Genomic DNA, 23,738 nt, shown 5'->3' with positions numbered 1-23,738 from the left:
CACCACAGAAATAAAATTAAAGGGTTGTGTCCTAGACACGACCGCAGTATGACGTAGAACCACACAAAATTGATGTTTTTCATGCATTTTTGACTATTATACTTTATCTTAAAATTTTCAAGTATTTCAATGTTTCGGTTATGGTTGACTCAAAACAATTTACACATTTGATGGTGGGGGGGTAGGAGAGGTTGATGGTGGGGGGGAGAGGTTGTTGAGGGGAGGGGGGGGGTGAGCGATTGTTGAGGGAGAGGCGAGAGGTTGTTGAGGGGGGGCGAGGGATTGTTATGAAGGGAGGAGGGGGTACATGTATTGCTTTTCCTCATTGTGGTCACGTCGTGATCCACCTTAAGCCGCTGATTAAGACCTGCTTACTGCTGCTAGGACCAAGTGCCACGCCGCCGTCCGAAGCGACAATTAGCAAAAGCATTTCATTTAATTTAAATGATCTTTATTTCTTGTGATTGTGTGGTTTACATGTATGAATTTTTCAAGTGACACAGATGCGTCTTTTCAACTTTAGTACAGTGAGATTTTAATTATTATTTACAGTTCCTAGTCCTATCAGGTCTATTTTAAAGTATGACCACCTTGGTGGGATTGGTTTGATTTGAATTGGAAAAAGGAGACTACTTATAACTACTATTTACAACTACAACTAACCTTCAACTACTATGTACACCTAACCTACTATATACAAATTGCTTATCAAAGCATGTTCTGATAAATTACATTTTTGTGCAAATTTAGTCTTAATTTCGTTAATTTTGGAATCTATTTTGGCAATGCCTGCCTCTTCATGTAAATTTGTTATTCTAGTGTCGAAAGGACGATCAAGAACCATCCTCAGCACTCTATTCTGAGCTACATGAATTTTGTTCCTGTGAGTCTTTGCACATGATTCCCACACCGGAGCTGCGTAGAGGATCGAGGGTGCTATGATTTGTTTGTAGACGGCCAGTTTGTTCACCCTTGAGAGGCGGGATCTGCGGCAAATCAGCGGATACAGACTCCTAACCAAGGCGGAACACTTGACTACGGTTTTCTCCACATGCGAGCGGAATAGGAGCTTTTCGTCAAACAACATCCCGAGATAGGTTACTTCGGCGGACCACTCAACCCTTGTGCCATCCATGATTACAGTACAAGAGGGAGCCGGTTTTAGTTTGGGTGATTGTCGATGGAGGAACATGATTGTTTGTGTTTTGGAAGCATTGATTTTGATTTTCCACGTGGTGGCATAATCAGCAAAGGCGTTAAGGCATCGTTGAAGTTTGTTCGTTATTTCGCGAGGCATCCTTCCTTTGACGGCTATTGCGGTATCATCTGCGAACAGGAAAAACACGCAACCGTCTCCAAGGGGAGGAATGTCGGAAGTGTAAATGCTGTAAAGCAAGGGGCCCAGCAGACTGCCTTGCGGGACTCCTGCTGGGATGGAAAACGTGTCTGAAAGACAACCATTCAACGATACCTTAAACGACCTTTGCTGGAGGTAGCTACGGGTGATTTTAACAAGATGCAAAGGAAAGTTGAAGTTACAAAGTTTGTATACAAGCCCATTGTGCCAGACATTATCAAACGCTTTCTCAACGTCTAATAATGCCATGGCTGTAGACTTGTTACTTCGGATGTTATTCATCACCCGTACTAGCTGATGATTTGTGGAGTGCCCCTTCCTGAACCCGAACTGTTCCGGTAGGAGAATGTTGTGTTCCTCGACAAACTTGAGCAAACGATTGAGAATAAGTTTCTCGAACAATTTGCTCAGCGCTGAAAGGAGGCTGATTGGTCTGTAGCTTGAAGCTAGCGTTGGGTCCTTCCCGGGTTTGCGGATAGGTATGATTTTCGCTGTTTTCCAGATACTTGGAAAGTAGTGCAGTTCCAAGCATCTGTTGAAGACAGCAGCCAGCAGAGAGTGAACCTTCATGCTGAGATTTTTCAATACTAGGTTGAATATTCCGTCAAACCCGGGGGCCTTCATGTTTTTGGTGCATTTCAGCGTTGAGCAAATCTGTTCCATTGTGATTCTATCCTCCGGAGGGATGGCACAAGGGGAGGAATCAAGGTTGAGTACGCATTGCTCTACCTGAACTTCGAGCGGACTTTGGATGTTGAAGCCAAGCAAGTGCGATTTGGCAATATGCTCACCAATTGCATTTGCTTTCTCCTGAGGGGTGATTATGAGCCGATCGTCATCATTTTCATCTTTGAGTGGAGGAATGGGTTTGGGGTGCGTCTTTAGGACCTTAGCTACCTTCCAGAATGGTCTGGAGCGGTCGTCCAGATTCTGGACAAGCCGCCCGAAACTTTCGTTCTGGAGTGAGACCATTCTGGAAGCAATCTCCTTGTTCAGATCGGCTATTTCACGTCTGCTCGCTAGATCTCCGGTTCTCTGGAACTGGCGTCTACGCACATTTCTCAAGCGAATCAGTAATTGGGTGTGGGAATCAATGGCAATAAACTTACCCCTCACAGGAACTCGTCGGACGCACGCCTCGTCAGCCACGGTTATGGCTTGGTGGAGTCCCTCCAACGCTCGGTCGATGTCCTCCACGGTGTCAAGCGACGGGTTGTCGATGATGTGCCTGTCTACCACGCGTCCAAACTGGGCCCAGTTTACGCGATGGTAGTCCTTGCGCAGGCTTGAAGCAGGAGCCACGTTGCAGCCCAGTTCAGCCACCACCGGTTGGTGGTCGGAGCTGAGTTCGTTCAATGCTACCGGCTTGGACAAGCCGATATTTGTCAGGAACAGGTCTAGCGTCGATGGGTTGCCCGCCGGTGAGATAAATGTTGGCTCATCCGAAAACCAAACGGAGTACAGCCCATGCTGTGAGTGGTCGAACAGCAGACGACCGTTCTGGTTCTGCTGGTAGTTCCGCCAGGCCTCATGGCGAGCATTCAGATCTCCTCCAACTACGAAGCGGGAACCGGTACGGGTGATGGTGGACAGGTCTTTTTTGAATTTAGCCGCTAGTCCACTGCTGGCGGCACACTGTCGAGGGCAGTAGACGGCGATGAACTGGACGTATCCAGTCGACGACTCCACCTCCACACCAAGGGCCTCGATGATAGAGGTGCGGATATGAGACAGAGTGTGGTATTTTATTCCTTTCTTGACGACGACCGCAACACCACCCCCCCTGGAGCTGGTGCGATCAAGCCGAATAATGTTGTGGTCAGGCAACCAGAAGCTGTCGCCGGACTTTAGATGGGTCTCTGATAGGAGGCCCACGTCGATACTATGCTTGCGGAGGAAGTCAGCAAGCTCGAACTTTTTGGCTCGTACAGAGCAAGCGTTCCACGTGACTATAGTTAACGGTTTAGACGCCATACCGAATGATAAACTTACCGAGCACTTGGATCTGTTCGGGTTTGTTGCGGCACTGACGAAGAGCGCTGGTCATGTCGACGAAAATCTTCATCAGCTCATCCGCAGAGAAGAGATCGGGATTGGCGTTTTGTGCTTCTGGTTGTCTCCAGAATCCAGGGGGTGATGGAGAGCTTTGTCCAGCTGAGGCACCAGACGTTTCTTGACGGGGGCCGGATTGCACCCGTGGATTTGCTTGACCATGTTGCGTACCACGAAGAGGTGGGAAGTCCTCCACCCTGAATGCCGGAGTGTTTTCCTTCTTCCGTCCTGGTTGGCTTCTTGTGGACGCTTGCTTTCGGATCCGCTTGAAATCCTCGCGTTTGGGACACTGTTTGTCGGACCCTTGACTCGTCGACAACGCACTCGGAGGAAACATGATTTTGGGCGCATTTGCCACAGCGCGGATTGATGTAGCAGTTTCGGGTGCCATGCCCGAAATTCAGGCAACGCTGACACTGGGTGACGTCGTGACGGCCGCCACGGTATGGCTCCCATTGAACAATGATGAAGTTGATGGAGCGGATGGCCTTCAACGCATTGAGCGTCACCGTTCCCTTCTGGAAATGAACCAGGAAAAGGCAATCCGGGTACGTTTTCACGTTTTCGTCTCTCCTCGTCATCCGGAAGACTGCGATTGGGGCTAGCTTGTAACGGTCCTTAAGTTCTTCTTCGATCGACTTGGGGTTGAAGTTCGGTAAGCCCCTGATGACTACCTTGAAGGGCTTCTCACCGGGGATGTCATGTGTGAAGTATTCCGCCCTGGAATCCTTCAGGTACTTCACGGTTGCTTCGTACTCCGCTTTGGTACGCAGCATCACCTTGGTGCCGATCCTGCTCAGCTTGAATTCAGCTGCAACGCCCAGCGATGTGAGATCGCTAATGAGCGTGTTGAGTGGCACTTTCATCACCACCAGTGGAGGAAGCTTGACTTTTGCCGTACTCGGGACGGCAGAATTTTCATGCTCGACGGTAACGCCGAATTCACCGATGTCGCTGACGTTCGTCATGGTGTCACGGCCACTCGCACCATCGGACTGGCCCTGATTCTTCTTCCTTTTCTTCGTCCGCTTCACTTCCGCTGGTAGGGCATTCCCAACATCGGTGGGAAGAGTAGCGTACCTATTTGTGATAGGTACGCACGAGCTACCTTCACCACTATTCTCCGCTTTCTCACGGAGCTTGCTCCGGGAGCGCTGCCTTCCCATCACACGATGAAACCGGCACTACGACACGAACAAACGCGCAACTCGAACAACTCGACTGAGCGAGCCAAAACCGGACTAAACTGCTTGACTACTACACTATTCGAGCCTCAGTTGGAACCATAAATGTACATCAACTGGACTGAATGAGTGAAGTGCAAACGATCGACTCAGTGAGATGAGCATTAGCAAAAGCATGTCAGCAGCGCTGTTTTATATCTTTTCAGGTTCAGAACCTGATAGGATTTCCCGCAGTTTTTTATGAATGGGGCGGAGCAAAAAGTTTCTTTTGTGCAGAATATGTAATAAAGGATGGACTTTGTATGTTAATATAATTGCATATATAGAGGTACCAGATATGTTTTACAGTCAGTTGTTGGTAATTCATCGAGTGTATGTCTCCTATTAAGCAATTTTTTTTTTTTTTTTGAAAATGTTGGCTCTGCATGTAAAAAATTAATTGTTCATACATTATTGGGGTTTTGCTTAAAATTTATTTCTCGAAAAAAATGATCGTCATACATAGTCCATGTCTTTTTCGGGTTATTGTTAAGGGGGAGGGGAGGGGGTTGTTAAGCGGGAGGGAGTTTTTCATGCACGTTTTTACAAGTATCATTCATCATTGTGGTGGACACGCCGTGATCCACCTTTAGCCGCTAACCTAGTCCTGCTTGATGCAGGACCTAGCGCCACGCCGTCCGAAGCGGTAATGAGCAGTGGCATGAGAGCAGCGCTGATTTATATCTTTTCAGGTTCAAGCAGAATGATGTGCAACCAAGTGGTATTCGTTTATGATGACTGGGTTTGGGAAAAAGGCTTATTTCATGAAATCAGTGATAAAATTATCATTTGTACATTTTCAAACGTTTAATTACAGAAAAATTGAAAAATATTTATTTCAACAGGTTCGTAATGTAATATCCTATCGATTGGCGTATTTGGATTTTAATTTCATCTATAAATGACAAAGTTACAAGCGTTCAAAACCTAACACTCCTTCACCACACATATTTTTTGACTTGCACCCCAGTATAGTCGACAAAGACGTAGTTCTACGTCAAAAAAAAAACCACCCACAATTTAGGTTAAAAGAACCCAAAAATAAGTAGGGGAATTTACGTATTCTCGTCAATCTAAGCAGCGTCCGAATTTCTATTAGCGATTTCTCAGCGTCACACACATACATGAAAGGTTTGTTTGTTGACATTTATCTGCTGCTTGCTGTTCTACCAATTCCAATCGACAGAATTGATCAAAACGGGTTGAACATGTTTTTACAACGCTCCAAACTTCTCAGGTGAGAGTGACTATTGTCGGCAGTCTCTTTTTCTTCGGCACCCTTTCCATTTGAACTGCGTGTTAACCAGCTGTTCTATTATCGGCAACTCGAAATCAGCCGTATTTTGTAGTATGTATATTTCATTTAAAGAAAAATATGGTATAACAGGAATTCACAATCGTAAAAATGTAATCAGATTGAAGCTGAAAAGGTAAGGAATCGGCTTAATACATTCAGCGAAGAGTTTTGATGGGAAAATACAGTGAAATAAACGTTTCAATTTCGGTTGCCGAAAACAGTCAATGGGTGCCGAAGCCATAATTTACCCTATATCCGTTAAAGTCTCAACTTGGTTAAAATCAAATGACGCGTTGATTTATTTTTACCAAACGGATAAGTAATCTGTATATTACCTAATGTTAGGTAGAAAAAAATATGTAAAACGGTTGTTAGGACGCGGGACTAATAAATTTTATAAATTCAAGCTTAAAATTGCATAAGGTCCTAAGTAACATTGATTGATTCTCTTCGTCGACTTTCTCTTTCGTTAATAACTTGAGCACATAACCGTTTCCTGTTGTGTTTGTCGTATTTGGTGCTAGATAAAAACTTCTTTTATCTTAAAATTCCCAGGTATTTTTGACAATCTGTGTGTTGAAAATACCTAGTAATGTCTTTACATGGCCGTGGGAATTTAAAGAGAAAGACGACGAAGAGAATCTTCAATGTTACATAGGATCAAATGCAATGTTCAGCTTGAATTGTATCATGATTTCAATTAAATGTTTGATTATCACGATATATTTTTATAATTTGACTTATTATGACCAGCAACATCATGTTGCAGGCAAATTCACCATTCAATTCAGTTTATAAATCATAACCGCAAAATTGACTTCAACTTACCCAACGCTGAGTAACTTTGAAGTTGTCGTTGAGTAAAAATAGCCCAAAGATTCCGACTTTTCCGTACTTGGATGTAATGCTCGGAAGGAATTTCTGGTAGTTAAAGCATGAGCTTTTATTTCTCATAACATGTTATAGCGCTATAGTCTGAACGTGAATTGTTGGATTAATACTATGCGTCCTGGTTTTTATTCTGTTATGTTGAGATATTCGATCAGGAAAAGTTCAAAATCTTCACGAAACTCCTGTTTTTGGTTTTTTTTTTACGTAGGACTACTTCTGTTACGTTTACAGAGATCTCTTACGTTTACAGAGATATGTAATTTTTTGGTAAGAGCCTTCAGAAAATAAAGGAATTGCAAATAACTTTTCAGGAAGCAATTTTTTATGTTAATATTTTCTACAAAAATGTTTGTTTTTATAACGTTATTTTGTCTTGGGAAGCAAGTCCCTAATTTCAATATTTCTTAAGATATTCAAGGTTTTGACCCAAAATTAGCACCATTTCCAACGCCAACAGTTCGAAGTTTTACAAAATGGGGTAAACCAGGCTAATTACATTTGAAAGTATACTTAAAATGCTGCCCAATGCATACCAAATCATTAGGCTTCTTAAGTATTCTTAATCCAATGAGCATTGAGGGTCTTGGAGATTAATCCGTCTCACATCTGTCAACACTTGGGAAATCGAATAGACTAAAGGCGATAAGAATTGTTATGGTAGGATAAGTGTGCCAGTTTTTGGCCCTAGTGGTCCTCTAAATGGCCCGATTTTAAATTTAACATATTTCATTCTTTTTAAAATTTATTTCGAAACATCGCATTTTATCGTATATTTTTCCACTTATCTAAGTAAAAATAATCATGAAAATTTGATTTAGGCCCTAGGTCTCAAAACTGGAGCACTCGTGCCATAACTGGCTTTACCCTATGATCATTACGAAGTCTGATTTTTTAAAGGCCGTGCACGCAGTTGCTACTCTGTTTTTGATCAGAACATGAGGAATTGCACAGAGAACCACATAGATGGCACTTGGTATTAGCTTAACCATCTTCAATGTGCAAGTTCACTAATTGAAACTATGAATATATCAGCACCGGTGCCGACCAGCGTCGGTGGTGTATAGGTAAGCGTGATTACCTCTCACCCCAGCAGGCCTGGGTTCAATACCAGTCTGACTCCGCCGGGATGTTGTGAGGCATAACATCTCTGATCACGCCGGAAGTATAGCCGTTGGTCCCCGATTCATGAGTTGATGAGTTGATAGGTAGGGTCCAGGTTTCGGAGCTGCCTCCCTGGTGTCGGTAGCATTGGTGCTCAGCACGGAAAACAAGATCGACGGAAAACAAATCAAGGAAAAAAATAAAAACAATGGGAAAATAGGTTGTACAAAATTTAATGGATGGAGTGAAAAGAAAGCTGCGGGCATTCGGGATGGGAGATTAGTAGTTTTTCATTCCCTGAAAATTTCAAATGTGCCATTTTTATCTATTACACCCTTAATTATATCCAGTCATTCCAACTAGAAACCATATAACATGTAATGCAAAAATTCCATGCATTGTGTTCCTTGAGTACAATTTTGAAAATGCATGATAAGATTACTGAATTTCGTTTTTTGGTTTCCCCAACTAAACAAAATTCTGCGGTATTCCATAACAGCCCATCCTGTTCTAAAGAGTGAGAAAAAATTATATTCTTTTTCTGGACAGTATTTTTTTTTTTTTTTCTGTGTTCAGTTTTCTAATCACTTAAACGGTTTTCGAAAAGCTATAGACTCCCACTGAATAAAAAACAAAATCTCTGTATGACATCCACCATGGACCATGAATAATCTCTCACTGCAGCTACACTCGCACCGGGCGAGTTTGTCACATACGTCACAAGATTAATGCTACTCCATTGGATATTTGTTCTACTTTCCGGTTCCCTTGCAGATGTAGTGGGCCAAGGACGCATTCAATGGTGGGAGAGCCCCACAGGAGATGAATAAGGCACAACCATAGTAGGTCCTGGGGATTTACACCTATCTATGTGCCCAATAGGGTGGGTTAACTTTACAAACCCAAACGTGAAACTTAAATTGGTAAAACTATGTTGAATAACTTTGTGGAAGATTGCAAATTAGCGTTCTATAAAAAAAATATAAATATGAGATCTATTTTTTCTTTAACTTAAAAAAAAAGTAAATTTTTGCCCTGATGTGGAATAAATGTGTGGTCTTTGGCGTTGTTCTGCATAGTTTTTCCAAGTATCAAATCGGACTCACAAACACCTATAACTTTACAACCCCAATAATTTTCAATGCTCTTTAACTTGGTGTCAGACTTAATGGACAATATTATTAATTTATTTTATTTATTTATTCATTAATTTTTTTTTTAACTTTTTTTTCTTATTAGTTTTTTTATTTATTTATTTATTTATTTATTTCTAGACGATGGTGTGTTATGATGCAAGACTTCTTTACCCAACTATTGTTTTGCTTCTCTCGTCATAACGACAGAACTTTCGCTAGCTAATAAAGCACTAAAGATTAATGTTGAGATTAGTATAGCATTTCCTCTCTAATTCTGAAAACGTAACGAAACACTTTGATTAAATGTATATTTTACTGCATAAATTTGAATTTTAATTAGCTGACGTTCAATACCATACAATATCAGCATTCAAACAAACGATCATCGGACTGTAACGATTGATGTAATTAGCTTTGCAGTTTATACTAAACTTATTGGCACTATATCTAAATTATAAAAAAAAACTACGGGAGAATATTGCCAATATCAAGACAAGGGTTTTTCACGAAAGTCCCAGAGACTTTCAAATAAATTGCCTTGTCTTGATATTGGCAATATTCTCCCGTAGTTTTTTTTTATAATAACAGGTGCGTTCATCTCAAGAACTTGTGTATGCATTGTTGCTGTAAATACGCTTCGTACAAGGATTTGTTCATCTGATTCGGTTTCAGGGAAAACACATGTATTGAGAACTTTTCCTAGAAATGCACTCAGAAGCTCAATTTCACCGCATATCAATATTTTCAAATTTGAATTTTTTAAAATGTTCTAAAATAATTAAAACATGCAATATCAGAAGCAAACGTGCACAACGAAAGAGTTCTCATTGAGTCCTCAGTTTTTTGAAGAAATTTAATTTTATATTTACGTTAATAAATGATCACTTTGCCCCCTGATACTATTGATATCTCTTTTGCAACAAAGTTTTTTTTATTTTATGAACGAATTTCTCATTAAATTTGAAGCAGGAATGGCGAAAATGTTACTTTAGTGACTTTTTGTCGAAAAAGGGGACTTTCCAGACAACCAGAATGCACGTATATTGAAACTTATGCCTGTGATAAACAAACATATATACATACAAACAAATCGTATAGAATGCAAAAAAATAAATGTTTTATACGTACAAAAGTGGTGGCCATATAGGGGAAATGTCTCTGAAATGGCCTATGGATCTAAGATTGGGCCCATCGCTAAAAATCTGCTATTTATCAATTTTATCTAGATGAACGCGTTATTGGGACTTAACTTATGGATATTTTTAGTTGCTATTGAAAATTTAGTCGATTGCTGAATTTATGTATGGGCCCAAATTAGGGACACTTAGGCCGACATTACCTGCACTTCCCCTACGTACAAATTTTAATTTCTTTTTAAACGAGTTGTTTTACCAGATTCACCATCACCTACAAAAAAGTGACCGGCTGTCTGTTCTGCAAACTGGATAGTTTTGTTCCGTTCTCCATGCAAATTCGTTCCAATTTGTCACAGTTGTTTGGGACCTTAAAACAGATCGAAAGAGCAGTGAGGAGCAAGCGGCTGTGATTCGCCTTACAAACTTGACCCACCCTAGTGCCTAACCTTTGCTTCTGCCACAAACCCGAAGCACATAAACAGTAGGAAGCAATCAATCTTGCTATGTCGTCGCCGTTCTCGTCGTCGTAGTCTGCGAAAAAGGAAATAGACGACACGCAGCAAACAAAAGGCAACCTGTCCTATGACTCACGTCTATAATTTTGTAAGCCAAGGATAAGCCTGCAGCGATACTTTTCGCAGAGGAAAGGTAGCAAATACCCACCTCGGCAGACGATACCTACAATGTTCATCATGGATGTTTGATCAGGACACCTCAGTTAGTGTTACCGTGTGACATTGATATGTTTACGGTGCGCGTCTCGGTAGACCACCGACGGGAGGTAACGGAACGTTGCAAGTTGTCAACGTCTTGGGACAAATCCAACAGATTTCCAAACAAATACCACTGATCTGCTTCTGACACTCAATTCGAAATAAATGCGACTCATCTATCATCATTCCATTCAGCTGTAAGCAGTAGAATTTTCACGATGGAGTAGCCTCTATCTTGAAAAATAATTTATATCAACTTTGCGTGCTTGTGATAATCTCTCAATTCTCATCTCACTCCCGCGCACATCAAACAAACGAGTAAAGAGGCACTTCGTTTTCGTTGTTTATGTGTAAGTCATGATCACATCCTTGACTTCCACTCATCTTCCACACCAGGCAATGGCACATTCATTGTTACAACCGGTGACTAACGGTAATGCAATGTAACGTAGGTGTGTAGCTACACATGTGTGGAATTCAATCATGTGAAGTGGCGATCAATCATACAAACTGGCACCGTCTGGCTTCAGCACCAGATAGACGCATTGCATTAGTTAACGTTGTCGGTCGATAAGTGAAAAAAATGTTTCAATATCGTTTCGATTTAGGTGCTTATACATAATCCACGTTGTTTTTTAAGCGAGTATATACAGATGCTTTTCCACCACTGGTGCTGAGCTGACATACAAAAAGTCTTATCGATATATTTACTACACTCAAGACTAAATACTTATTATTTCCGATATTATCCATACATGAGAGAGAACTAAGATCATTCATATGCTGATATAACTCAATTGAATCTTCTTTGAAGCATATGGCAAAAAAAAAGTGTTAAAGAACTATTGAAATACAGATTTTACACACTGTGCTATCTTGGTCACGGAGTAGTACAGCTCAAGATACTTCCCATTTCTGCACCATACCATTACATGTAACACATTGCTAGATCTATCAGGGAAAACAACATGCTAAACAAAGTACATCATAATGATGCTATTAGTAGCCCAGGTGTGCAAATATATATATATATATTAGCGTAAGTGCACCGTTTTTGGCCATAGTTTGTCATACATTAAAGCATGGACAAACAAACGTAAAAGCCAGCGCACAGTGGATAAGTTTTCAGGTTTTTTGACAGTTAGCCCATGCATTATCTGTCAAAAAAAAAACCGGAAACTTGCATTGTGCGCCAGCCTTAACTCTTCCTCCTCAATCGTTGTACACGCATCTAAAGTTCAATTTAATATTGGTTGGTATTAATCACCGTGGACACGTACAAGTTTGATTAGTTTGTTTTTTTTTCGGCGACGTTGAAAATTAAACAGTTCTTGTTTTCGTAACGCATGTCGGCTTACTTTTTTTTTTCAACAACGCTGACGCTAATGCTAACGCACGTCGGCTTACTTTTTTTGAACCATCATCATACGCCTATAACAGACATTTATTTAGACTTACAATTTTCACATAAAAATACATCTAACACTTACACTTTCTACCTTCGACCTTTTAACTTGGTCTGTCACAACTATATTAAGGATTTTCCTAAACCACCTTTTAAGTGCAACCTACTCAACACCCCGTTTTGTCCGTTTCGTTATCGGCATCGTTCGTTCTCTTTAGCTCTCGTGTCTGTGGCTCTCCACGTTGCCGAGCCAATAGAGATTAGTGAGTTTAACGCACGCACACTAGCAGGCACATCGCCATGTAAAGTTGTTTATTATTTTCCTCTGGCTAACCTAAAAAATGTATGAACTTAGATCTGTCAAAATGAGCTTGACATCGATTTGTTATGTATTTTCCACGGATTTTCACTAACACGCTCTCACATATCGCACCAATACAACAGGACGTGAAAATCTCTACAGTCCGTTGTGTGCCGATGCCGAAACCATTTTTTTCTTCATTTCTATATAGGGGAAACAGCCGGCGCCGGTGGTGTAGTGGTAAGCGTGACTGCTTTCTAACACCCCGATGGGTCTGGGTTCAATCCTAGCCGAGGTCGGTGGGATTTTTCTGAGGCATAAAAATCTCTGGTCACGTCTTCCTTCGGAAGGTAAGTAAAGCCGTTGGTCCCGGCCCATGTGTGTTGAATGGGTGCGATATCCTATGCAGGTGTGGAAGCTGCCTTTCTGCACATTCGATTGCCGTCAATGGATGGCAATCGATGTCCGTCGGTGATTGGCACTAGATTGCGGAACAGAGACCGACGTTAAATAAAGGAAAGAAGATATAGGGGAAACGCTCCTTGTGCATGAAGACTCAACGCTGTACCGCAACTACATGAACGTTTACCCAAGTTTCCGAGATTTTTATGCGGAAAGTGTATAAACTTTTTTGAAAAATGCTTCCTTATCCCTAGTAAAATGCTGAACTAATGCGTAGCTACTCAGGTTCATGTTCCTACCCATGATTTTTTACTCTGAATAACGTAGTGCTGGACAAGCGAGAAAAATATCTTTTTAAGAAGCTTCTTCATTGCAACCCCGTCGTAACGCTCCTCTGAGTTAAAAATATAAACACGGGAAGAACTGTAAACCTGAGTAACTACGAGGTATAATCTTGCATAATGATCCATCCAGGATAGACGGATTATATGGTGACACTTTTTCGAAAACTGGTCAAACGTCGTTCCCGTGTCGAGAATTCCCATATTGTAGAAAATATTTGATCATTTTTTTAACCGGAAACCGTTATTTTGAATTTAAAAATTATGTCAGTTCTCAATTTCCTGTCTTAGCACACGTTGTTCGCATTCCCAAAATACTCCTATTATAGGGTATTAGATAGCTTTTCAAAAACCGAAATCTGCCACCTTGGCTTCTAAAATTGTGTTAATCAGCGATCGTCTAAACTAGGGAGGAGGGGATGCAAAACAAACTACCTTGGCAACCTATGCCTAGGTGATTTCTATCAACACTGCCAATGCAATCAAGATATGCGCTGAACAATTGGCTCTGGCTTTGACAGTTCGTTTGGCTCAAAGCCAGGCAGTCCGCTTCTCTCTTATAGCGAATTTGTTTATTATTCAGTTCCTACCTGTATCGGGTATCAAGATTGGGTCTGCTTGTTTTCTGACAAACGTCAGTTTGCTCGTTTGTTTTTAAAACCTAGCTCAGGTTCGGTTTCGCACTGGATTGGAACTGGTTCGAATTCGCTATTATACTAGACCCTCTCTAGTCTAAACGTCTTTCCCGTTCTGAAAATAATCATATTGTGGGGTATGACACTTTCTTCTAAAATGTAATTTCAAAATGGCGTCAATCATCGATTTCCGACCTCTACACACCGTTCCAGTTCCGAGAACATCCATATTGTGGGGTATTTGACAGTATTTCAAAAACACGAATCCACCATCTGGGATTTCAAACTGGTGTTGTTCATTGATTTCCAGCTTCTGCCCATAAATGCATAACCGTCCCATATCTGCTTTATTTCCCATTCGTATGGTACAGTTTTGCTTTTATGGGCAATACACGTCGTACCCATCAAGTGGGTTATTGGCGGGATCAAATAAGCTCACCAAAATGTTTATACTCCAACTTGCATTTATTGATTCCACACAATTAAATATGTTTGCTCATTAAGCGACCATCTCTGATTCCCGGTACCAAATGCGAAGCTAATAAAATGACCATAACTTTGCGGCACGTATTGGGTTGAGTATAATAATTATGCTATGATTAATATGACATTAAAATGAAGCCTCAAGCCATGGACGGATGCATGAGACAAGAAGCGAATATTATTTTTTGATGACAGGAAATTAATCCTTTCATCATTCAACAATAATTAAACATCAAGAAGGCCAGGCTGGGAGTGGCAGGATTGATAATTGTGTTTACCAAACAGTCACAGAGTTGATAGTAGGTGTTATGTGCATCTTCTTCTTGGGTTTATTACGGTGCAACTGGGATTTAGCACCGGCCCTCACCTTAGTGTTCTTTGAGCACTACCACAGTTGTTTATTGAGAGCTTTCTAATGCATTGTTCAGACTACAGTTATAACATAATTATCGACAAGAAAAATGTCATCAAGATAGGCTTATAACATGTTATAGCTGCTCAGTCTGGCCAGTGTTTAAGCCTGTACCAATTTTGAATTAGTATAATTGTGTGTCAAGTACAATCATACTCTATTCCCAGAGAAATCGAGATTTTTTTTCAACCAGAAAAATGTCTAAATCAGAAATTGAATCCTCCAGTATGGTCTTGTTTCATAGCAGTGCCTTTACCGACTGAGCTAAGGTAATGTCCAACCGAAACGTAATAAACCATCGAACAGAAGATGAAAAGAGTTCTAATACTTAATTCATTTTTCCCAGGATTGATTGATTGTAGGCAATGTATAAAAATTTAAGGCAGTGCATTCTAAGAAGGCTCTTCATCGCCATGGATATGAAATGCCTTCGGGGAATTAAAGCAGAAATTTAGTAAGCGAAAGGTGAAGTTTTTTTTTTGTTGATGGTTTTTTTTTCACTCCTCCCGTTAAGTATACTAGATTGAAATGTAAGTAGAACATAATCATGTTTCGTATCACACAATTTCTGAAATTGATGGGTATTAAATATCTGCTTAGAAATTTCAACCTTCTCAATAATATGTTTCTACTGAGATCTCTATCAATATGCCACCAAATTTCACCCAAAAAAATATAAACTTCCCAATCAAAACAAAATGTCATTAGTTCTAAAAAGTCGATAGGGAAACCCTTAAAACAAACTTTACCCACGACCTTTGCCTTATTCCCATTTGAAAACCGACCAACTTAAGCCTTTCATGCCAGAAATAACGCAACGCGTTTGAAAATCTGAACCGTAAACATACCGCACAAATACAGATAATACAGCGCAAAGCTTTCTCATTATCAACGCAAGTGCTAAAGTTAGCTAAAAACTTTGACCGAGATGGAAAACGCTTCAGCCGGATAAGTGGAATGAATTTGCAACAAGACGACAAACGAAAATCGGAAAACTTTCCATCCTTGACCGTCTATCTTTTTCACCCCAGCTGCGCAACCTGTTGTGTGATATCTACCAAGCAACCAAAGAAAGGTGTAGAATTCAACCAATTCAAGGGTTCCCATTTTTATTCCATCAATTTCTAAATGTGTTTCCCGTTCAAGTCGTTAGTTAGTAGGGTCAAAATAAACTTTATAGGCAAGGTTGCAAAGACTCATTGCAGCTAAAATAATGTTTTTCGGAATAATAAAACCAAAAGATGGTATGATGGCATGTTTTACTTGTAACTTACAAGAAGAGGTTACAAAGTATGCGTTGGAAACATAAAACCTGTAAATTTTGCTTTCCATGAGTCACAATCAGCGATTTGCTGATCGCTGAGTGAGTGAGTGAGTGAGTGAGTGAGTTTGTGAAAAATCGCTGACTGTGACTCTCATGAAGTGAAATAAACAGGTTTAATATGTCAAACACATTCTTTGCAACCTCTTCTTGTATCCTACCAATTCAAAATTTGATCATGGCATCTAATTATTTCATAATTTAGAAAAACATTGTTTTAGCTGAAATGAGTCTTTGCAACCTTGTTTATAGGAAACTTTTCATCGTGCTGATCCAATCTGCGGAATCTTCCGGTCTATTGCCTTCCTGGTGTACTTCAGCCGATCGTAGGACCGATTTCGTCGAAGTTGTTACAGGGTGGAGAACCGCTCCGCAAATTAATCACTGTGACCGGGCGTGGTTGATATTTGCTTTCAATGCACTATGGGCCAGCCAGGAAATCAAGCAGGACAAAATTAGTAAGTCCTAAACGAAGCATTTTCGAAGCTTGGTGTCATGAACAAAGGTTCTCATAATAATTAGGACCATATATTAACAATTAACATTAACAAATAGTAAAAAGACGTAAAGACAAAGTTAAATTCAGAGGTGTATACTTTGGCAGTTGGTAGAACAACTGGCTGTCACTGAAAAATCGGATGGACGCTAAGTATTAACGTTTTATTCTTATGTGAACGTTCCCTACATATCCCAGATTATATGGGTTGCAGCCTTAGGTGGGAGTTTTTCAAGATAAGGTCCAAACAAAACTAAACCTGAAGGACGACGGAATCAGAACAATTATATCCGAGGGACTGAATATTCTATCTAGGCCATTTGCCACTGGTCAGATAAATGAATAATGCTAATGAGAAATAGTGATTTTATTTATGTTGACACGCGTCTTCATTTCCAAATTTTTATGAAAAAACCTAAATGCTAAGCAACACATCTGCTGATCAAAACGTTTGGAACCTGGTATCGTGAAATAATCATCATTCTTGTCAGACTGTAATTGATTTTTTCTCGGATTACTGATAAAAATCAATTAAAGGCCGACAAGATCAAATAAATGGTGAATATCATATCATTATTCAGTTTAAAATCAGACACTGCCTGTTTGTTAAAAATGCGTCTAAAAAGTAATCTTTCAGTACTAGTGACACAATTTGACAAAATTCATCGTACTTTTCCAAAGCCAGAGGTTTGTGCATTTTTGTTGCACTAGGTTTCACCTTATCACAATAAGTATTTAAATATTTAAAACCGGCAAACACAAAACGAATCCAAATACTTCTCGATGTCCGACGGCTCCAAATACTCCCAATAACGCTTCTTGTGCTGGTGCTGGGAGGCCACTTTCCCATCTCGTCGTGGAACATAATCCACTAGTTTGATTTCCTGTTGAGTCCCTTTTCAGCTGCTATGCGGACTTCCTCGGTGCGTTTAGCTTCACGTTCCCTGTGCAACTCTTTTCAGTTGACGCATTGCCTTCGCGGTCTATCAGCCGATCGCCAAGGTTCGGGAGAATGCCATAATGTTTTTTGGTCGCACAGTTGGAGAATTTGGGTCGTCTTCAGGACGCGTATTCGGACGGACTTTCGAAATTGGAGATAAATAGCTTTGTTTCAATTGAGTTCGTGGTTCTTTGATAGAAAGCGAACAATTTCTTTAAGAAATATTTAAGAACGTAGAAAAGTGTGATAGCGTCACGGACCTAGGCGTTGGCCCTTATTACCGATGTCACTTCACGGTGAAGTGACAACTTGTCACTCACGGTGAAGTGATTCCCATTTGATTTAAACGGCAATCACTTCACCGTGCAGTGACACTCGTTATGAGGGCCGTTATTTTAAACTCAAAGCTTACTTTCACCGAATAAATACCGTTCCGATTCAAATTTCGGACGATTCAAATTTCGGACACTTTCATTTTTAATTAAATATTACATCCAGTTAGAAACAAAGTAATAATGTTAGATGATCGTGGAGGGCACTAGTCAAAAAAATTTAAAATTTACAAGACATGTGGATCATATTCGACCGAGATAATCAACTTTTAAAAGTGTCCGAAATTCGAGTTTAAGTGTCCGAAATTTGAATCGGCACGGTACAGTAGCATAGCTTGGTCTCCTTTGTCAATCACACGCGATGAAAGAATAGAGCAGTTTCTATTGTATGTAGTCCGCAAGTTAGGTTGGACTGTATTTCTTTTGCCATCATACACAGCTCGATGTATGCTCATAAATATTCAAACATTAAAAGAGCATCGTGAATTTGATAGGGTATCATTTGTAAACGATATCTTATCGCATCGCATTGATTCAATTGAACTATTGTCAAAATTAAATTTATGTACACCAACTAGGCATTTGCGAAACAGATATATATTTGCTACAAATCACCATCGTCCGAATGATGCTAAATTTGGACCCGTGAACCAAATGATGGATACATACAACATTGACTTTAAAATATTACAAGCGGCGCCGGTGGTGTAGTGGTTGGTTGGTTGGTTGTCTTTATTAAGGAGATTTTCAGCCAGACGCTGGTTCATCTCCGGCGTGGTGTAGTGGTAAGCGTGATTACCTCTCACCCCAGCAAGCCTGGGTTCAATCCCAGTCGGCGCCGCCGGGGTGTTCTGAGGCATAACATCTTTGATCACGCCTTCCTTCGGATGGGAAGTAAAGCCGTTGGTTCCCGTGTGAGTTGGTGAGTTGATGAGTCAATAGGTAGGTTTAAAGTATGGGAGCTGCCTCCCTGGCGTCGGTAGCATTGGTGCTCAGCACGGAAAACAAGATCGACGGGTAACAAATCAAGGAAAAAAAATGTTTAAGTGGACCAAATTTTCATCGTATCACCCTTTATTTACAATATTTTAATATATTCACGCTAAGGACATATTATCATAGTAAGCCAGATATTCATACGTTGATAACTGATTGAGCTAAGTCAAGTGCAATCAAAAGAAAATAGAAGCGAGATCTAATATATATCCGTTTGGTATTTGGTCTCGTATTTGATTGGAATAATGTTTTAACAATAATGTGGTTCTTGCAAAGGGTATTTAACTCTGCACACCCGATTCTGTGCCATGAGATTTCACAGTGCCGATAGTTGTGCCAAGCGCTGCGCCAAACGTGTCAAAGTAGGCTGAAGTGTACCAATCAAGGTGTTAATGACCTATACGTTTGGTAACCCTGAAGTTATACTGACTTTTGTGATTGTGTTTACATTTTGAATTTCTTTGATGATTTATGGCAAACATTATGTTTCATTTTCATTTGAACGTGAACGGAGCGGGCAGTGGGAGAGAAACTGGAAGCCATCCAAACTATACGGTGTTCAAGCAAATTCGACTCCTCCAAAAGATACGTGTGCAGAAACGAATGTGTAACCTGATTAATGGTGGCAAAATTTCCTCCAGCTACCTGTTAAAAGCTCCCCGACAAAATCAAAACCAGAACTCGAACGGGTGAATGTTCAATCCCACAAACAACATCCTCGAACCAGTTCATCTGATCGACTCAGAAGTACGTGACCTCGAAGACATCACCCAAGCTTATCGTGTCGCTGATTATGATGTATCTTGCCACCACCCAATTACACACGTTCAAGGCTACCAAGTTCAAAATCTTATGTAGTTGTGGTGCCTTCCGCAATGTACTACCATTGAAAACCAATGGCCAATAGACCACCGATGAAAACCATCAAATATCCCCCACTTCAGATCAGTCATACTTCGGAAATGGTTTGTGATCCAAACAAGCTTCGCATTTGTAGTTCTGCTGCAGGCTGGATCCTGTGGTTGCTGTTGTTCATCAACATGCCCATGGGCTCTAGCCGAACAAGTTGCTTAGTGTCGTCATGCGAGAACCGTTGACCCCATCGAAACCCCCTCTACCACGAATCAAATTTTAGAGATTGAGCAAAGCCTTACTGGTCTTACAAGAACTGATCGGTAGGCCACCCATCACATCGGGGATTCGTGATGCAAACTAGTTCAACACAAGGATGTTTATAGAGATTCATCTGCAAAATGACCAGATCGTTGATGATGGATATGTTATTTATGTCGGACTCACAGAATGTAATTGCATTGATCTGTTCCTATAATTCCTATACTATTACGTTAAGGCAACCGTACATAAGTTCAAATCTGATGGAATATTTGAGGATGCGTATCGACAGTCCCCAGCTGTGCAGGCAGTACAGAGACTATGGACATCGTTATAAAATCCTGTGATTTCCCATCAAAGTCCATATCCAAGAATAAATGAGGAACAACGCAGGGGAAATCGAGAAAATTTCCATCGCGGAAGACCCTTGGCAAGACCGGGATTTGAACTTGCACGACACCTCCCCCAACCCCTATGCTCAGCTTTTTTTTCTTTATTGTTTATTCTGCATAACAAATTTGTAAAACAAATCGCAACAATTTTGTCATCGTTCAAAGGATTTTCGTTAATACAGTTCGCATTCCGTACGGCGTATTGGATGACCACATCTTCCAGTCATTTGTCCAACCTTCGGTGGAGGTTACCTATTTCAGCCGTGACGTCTAATGTGGAAAAACTCTGTAGGTGTGAGGCCTGAATAGAAGCTAGCCGCTGCGAGTTTCGCTACGAATCGGATGAGATTAGTTAGTTTTGACCAGATTCATGGTGTAGAAAATACTTACAGATTTTTCCTTGGAATTTTTCGATCCCATTGTGAAGCCCAATGGAGTAAACAAACTAGTCAACCTTAGCAACGATTGGAAAAACGTCAATACTCGACAGTGACGCCGTTTTACATAATATTGTTTGTGTCCTACTTGTCAACGAGTGCCCTAGTGTGCCGAATAGTGTGCCATGCTGTATTTCAGCACAGTATGAAGTGTTGAGTACCCCTTGGGTTCTTGACTTTTTTGGTTTCAAGTAATGGATTTATCATTAATCCCTAGTTTTACAGGGATAGTCAACATTTAACCGCACGCGCTTGTGAACGTCATCTTCCTGAAAACAATAGCCGATCTATGAGAAGGTAACAATGCTGACATCACTGAGAAGGACGCAGGCACATTGCGTTGGCAACACTAAGGACAACAAGACTAAGATAGAGAGCCTTTACGGCCATTACTACTACGTATTCTGTATGAAGGTGAAAAAACATTTCCAATCTAAAAATTCAAGTTTCGAGAGGGTTTATAGTGAAGCACATGCATTTGAGCGTTTACGAAACGAACACCCTCCTCCTCTCCCTAGGAGATTGAAGCGGGTGAGTTGCTCTGCCTCAGATGGATGATGTTCAACAGCACATCAAAAAGACCCAAAACTCGATGGATACTGTGGCGAGGCTCAGTTAATCGATTCTCCGGTATTTAAAAGTTGATAGGCTTCTGCAAGGTAAAGTTTGTTCTAGCTGTCCTCGCACTTTCTGGTCGAAACAATGGAAACAAGGTCCTAATCCTGGTTTTATCTTCGATCAATCCGTTTCACACAAGTAGAAAATAGAATTTTATTTGTGAACTAACATAAGCAAGGAACTACGAAATAAGATAAAAATTAACAAAAACCATAGTCCATATGACAAAAGAGCTTGCTGTGATGGTAGAATATATTTAAATATATCGTGATTTGAATATTTTAAAATAAGCAAATGATAAGCTCACGCAAATGTCTAGCCTCTAAGCACTATCCCCGTTCGACGTTACCCTGACTCACGGGAATCAGACAACAACATGTGCAGCCATTTCCCAAGAAAATTTCACGTAAACTATTTTCGTAGAGCAGGTGTGCGATACAACCAACATTCGCTGAGGTACAACTTTCCACCGTAGAGCCAAAAGTGTAGAAATTTTCTTATACGATTATATAACTTTAAGTCAGAGCTAGCGGCCAATTACAACAAACTTTGTTTACCAAACCAAGTCCCTTAGTCTGAATACACTGCAGGGTTCCTCTGATACTTTTCAGACGCGTGATAGCAAAGCTTCTGTTTGCTCTGTGTGTAATGTGCAATGTTGATCTTATCGAAGTACTATTATGGCTCTGACTAGGTTTTCACGGCGCACACCGTACTGCAAGTTACATGAAAAAGCAATCGAAGCAATGTTATTATGCAGTTATCTAATGTGTGTATAGTTACCTTATCGATAACGAGAGACTCACGTTAAACTCACAACTCCAGCATAGGTCGATAAATAGAATAGTTTTAAAGTGCAACGCAAAACTATGTCTCAAGAGACAGACTGTATATACGCATTAATCTCGTAGTGGCGTATTGCTCTAATCAAGTATACTTGTTTGTAAATTGAAAGCATAGCACTTATCCAGTTTTTCAATTCTCGTTTCCATTTTAGGTGAACCCAGTCTGAAAGAGCTGAATATCGGATAACAACCCATGCATAATCGAGAGAAATCGCTTTAATCTGCCCGAATAGATTGTGCTGCATACGTGCCGTTGATTGAATTATTCATGAATGGCAATCGGTGGTGAGCTAAATCTCATTGAAATCACAGCTAAATGCTACCAAGTGTTCCAAAAATATGTTAACGGAAAAAGCTTTCAGCATCTAGAACGCGTGTTACCTCCCGATGAGCAAACTGCGATGGGTTCAGTCACACGCTGGTTTTTATCGTACATCATCGCCAACAGCATCGAGTGACACGAGAAGCAAGTGAGATTACCCTGTGTCGAAGTGTGTCATCAATCTTCGTAGTTGACTACGACGACGAAAGGTTAAAGTGAAAGTTTGCTCCTTGAAAAGTGTTTCATCCGCAATTTAAAGCATGCCTTTGCATCGTTGCCAGTGTCGTCGTCGACGTCGGCGGTGAGGAATGCTCGAAATTCGATAGGACCTCACCATCCATCGGTAGATCGTGTTGCACATTCTGAACGGTATACAGGGTTGTGTAGTGAACTCCGTTTGAAGGCGAAGAAAATTGTACTGCTCCAATATCCATCTAACCACACGCCCGTAGCATTTGGGGTGAAGCATGCTTAACGAAAAGGAAGATGATCAGGAAATATGCAAAGCGCCATCACCGACACCGGAGGAAAGGTATGTACGGCTTGGGGGTACAATTTCTATACCCCACTCTGTTGCTTCTATGTATACGTGTATCTGTACTGACAAACGATATTATCACTGCTAGACTACAGCATTGAGTTTACACACGTAGGATATATGTACTCCCAATCAGGCTTTAATCCACATCCTTTTACGTCGTCTTATAAAGAGGAAGAAGCTATTTTTGTTACCAGCTGAAACCATAAGCCCTTGAGGAAGCGTACAATCAATGTGACACAGCTGCTGTTTCTCTTTGTGCTAAATAAAATGTATGCTTTTAACCTTATTGGCACATAACTTATTCAGTAGATCATATGTGCGAGTGAACGCGATAATCGTTTGATACGTGTGCTTATTCCTTAGCACAATAATGGGTATTATTGGATCAAGCAGCTCCCATGATATATATTAGGGTGGTTAAAATTATCGATTTGCTCAATTGATTCTAAATCAGGTCGTGATAACTATCCCAAAATTTAAGCTCACTTGGTTGTGATCTC

At 40.7% G+C, this 23,738-nt stretch overlaps 1 long non-coding RNA gene across 1 annotated transcript in view; it reads left to right on the top strand.

Annotated features, from left to right (window-relative positions):
- LOC135714787 (uncharacterized) overlaps window positions 1-23,738 on the top strand; it is a 95,260-nt gene that overhangs the window by 50,415 nt on the left and 21,107 nt on the right. Inside the window, exon 2 of the long non-coding RNA XR_010518891.1 lies at window positions 22,528-23,229. This is a non-coding gene — a long non-coding RNA (uncharacterized LOC135714787). The remainder of the gene's footprint in view (window positions 1-22,527; window positions 23,230-23,738) is intronic.

This window comes from Ochlerotatus camptorhynchus, unplaced genomic scaffold (genome assembly GCF_037179485.1).
Source record: "Ochlerotatus camptorhynchus isolate MF236.1 unplaced genomic scaffold, CSIRO-AGI_Acam_v1.1 ptg000723l, whole genome shotgun sequence".
Taxonomy (NCBI): Eukaryota; Metazoa; Arthropoda; class Insecta; order Diptera; family Culicidae; genus Ochlerotatus; species Ochlerotatus camptorhynchus.
Note: the sequence above shows the minus strand (reverse complement) of the source record. Positions and strands in the feature narration are given on the sequence as shown.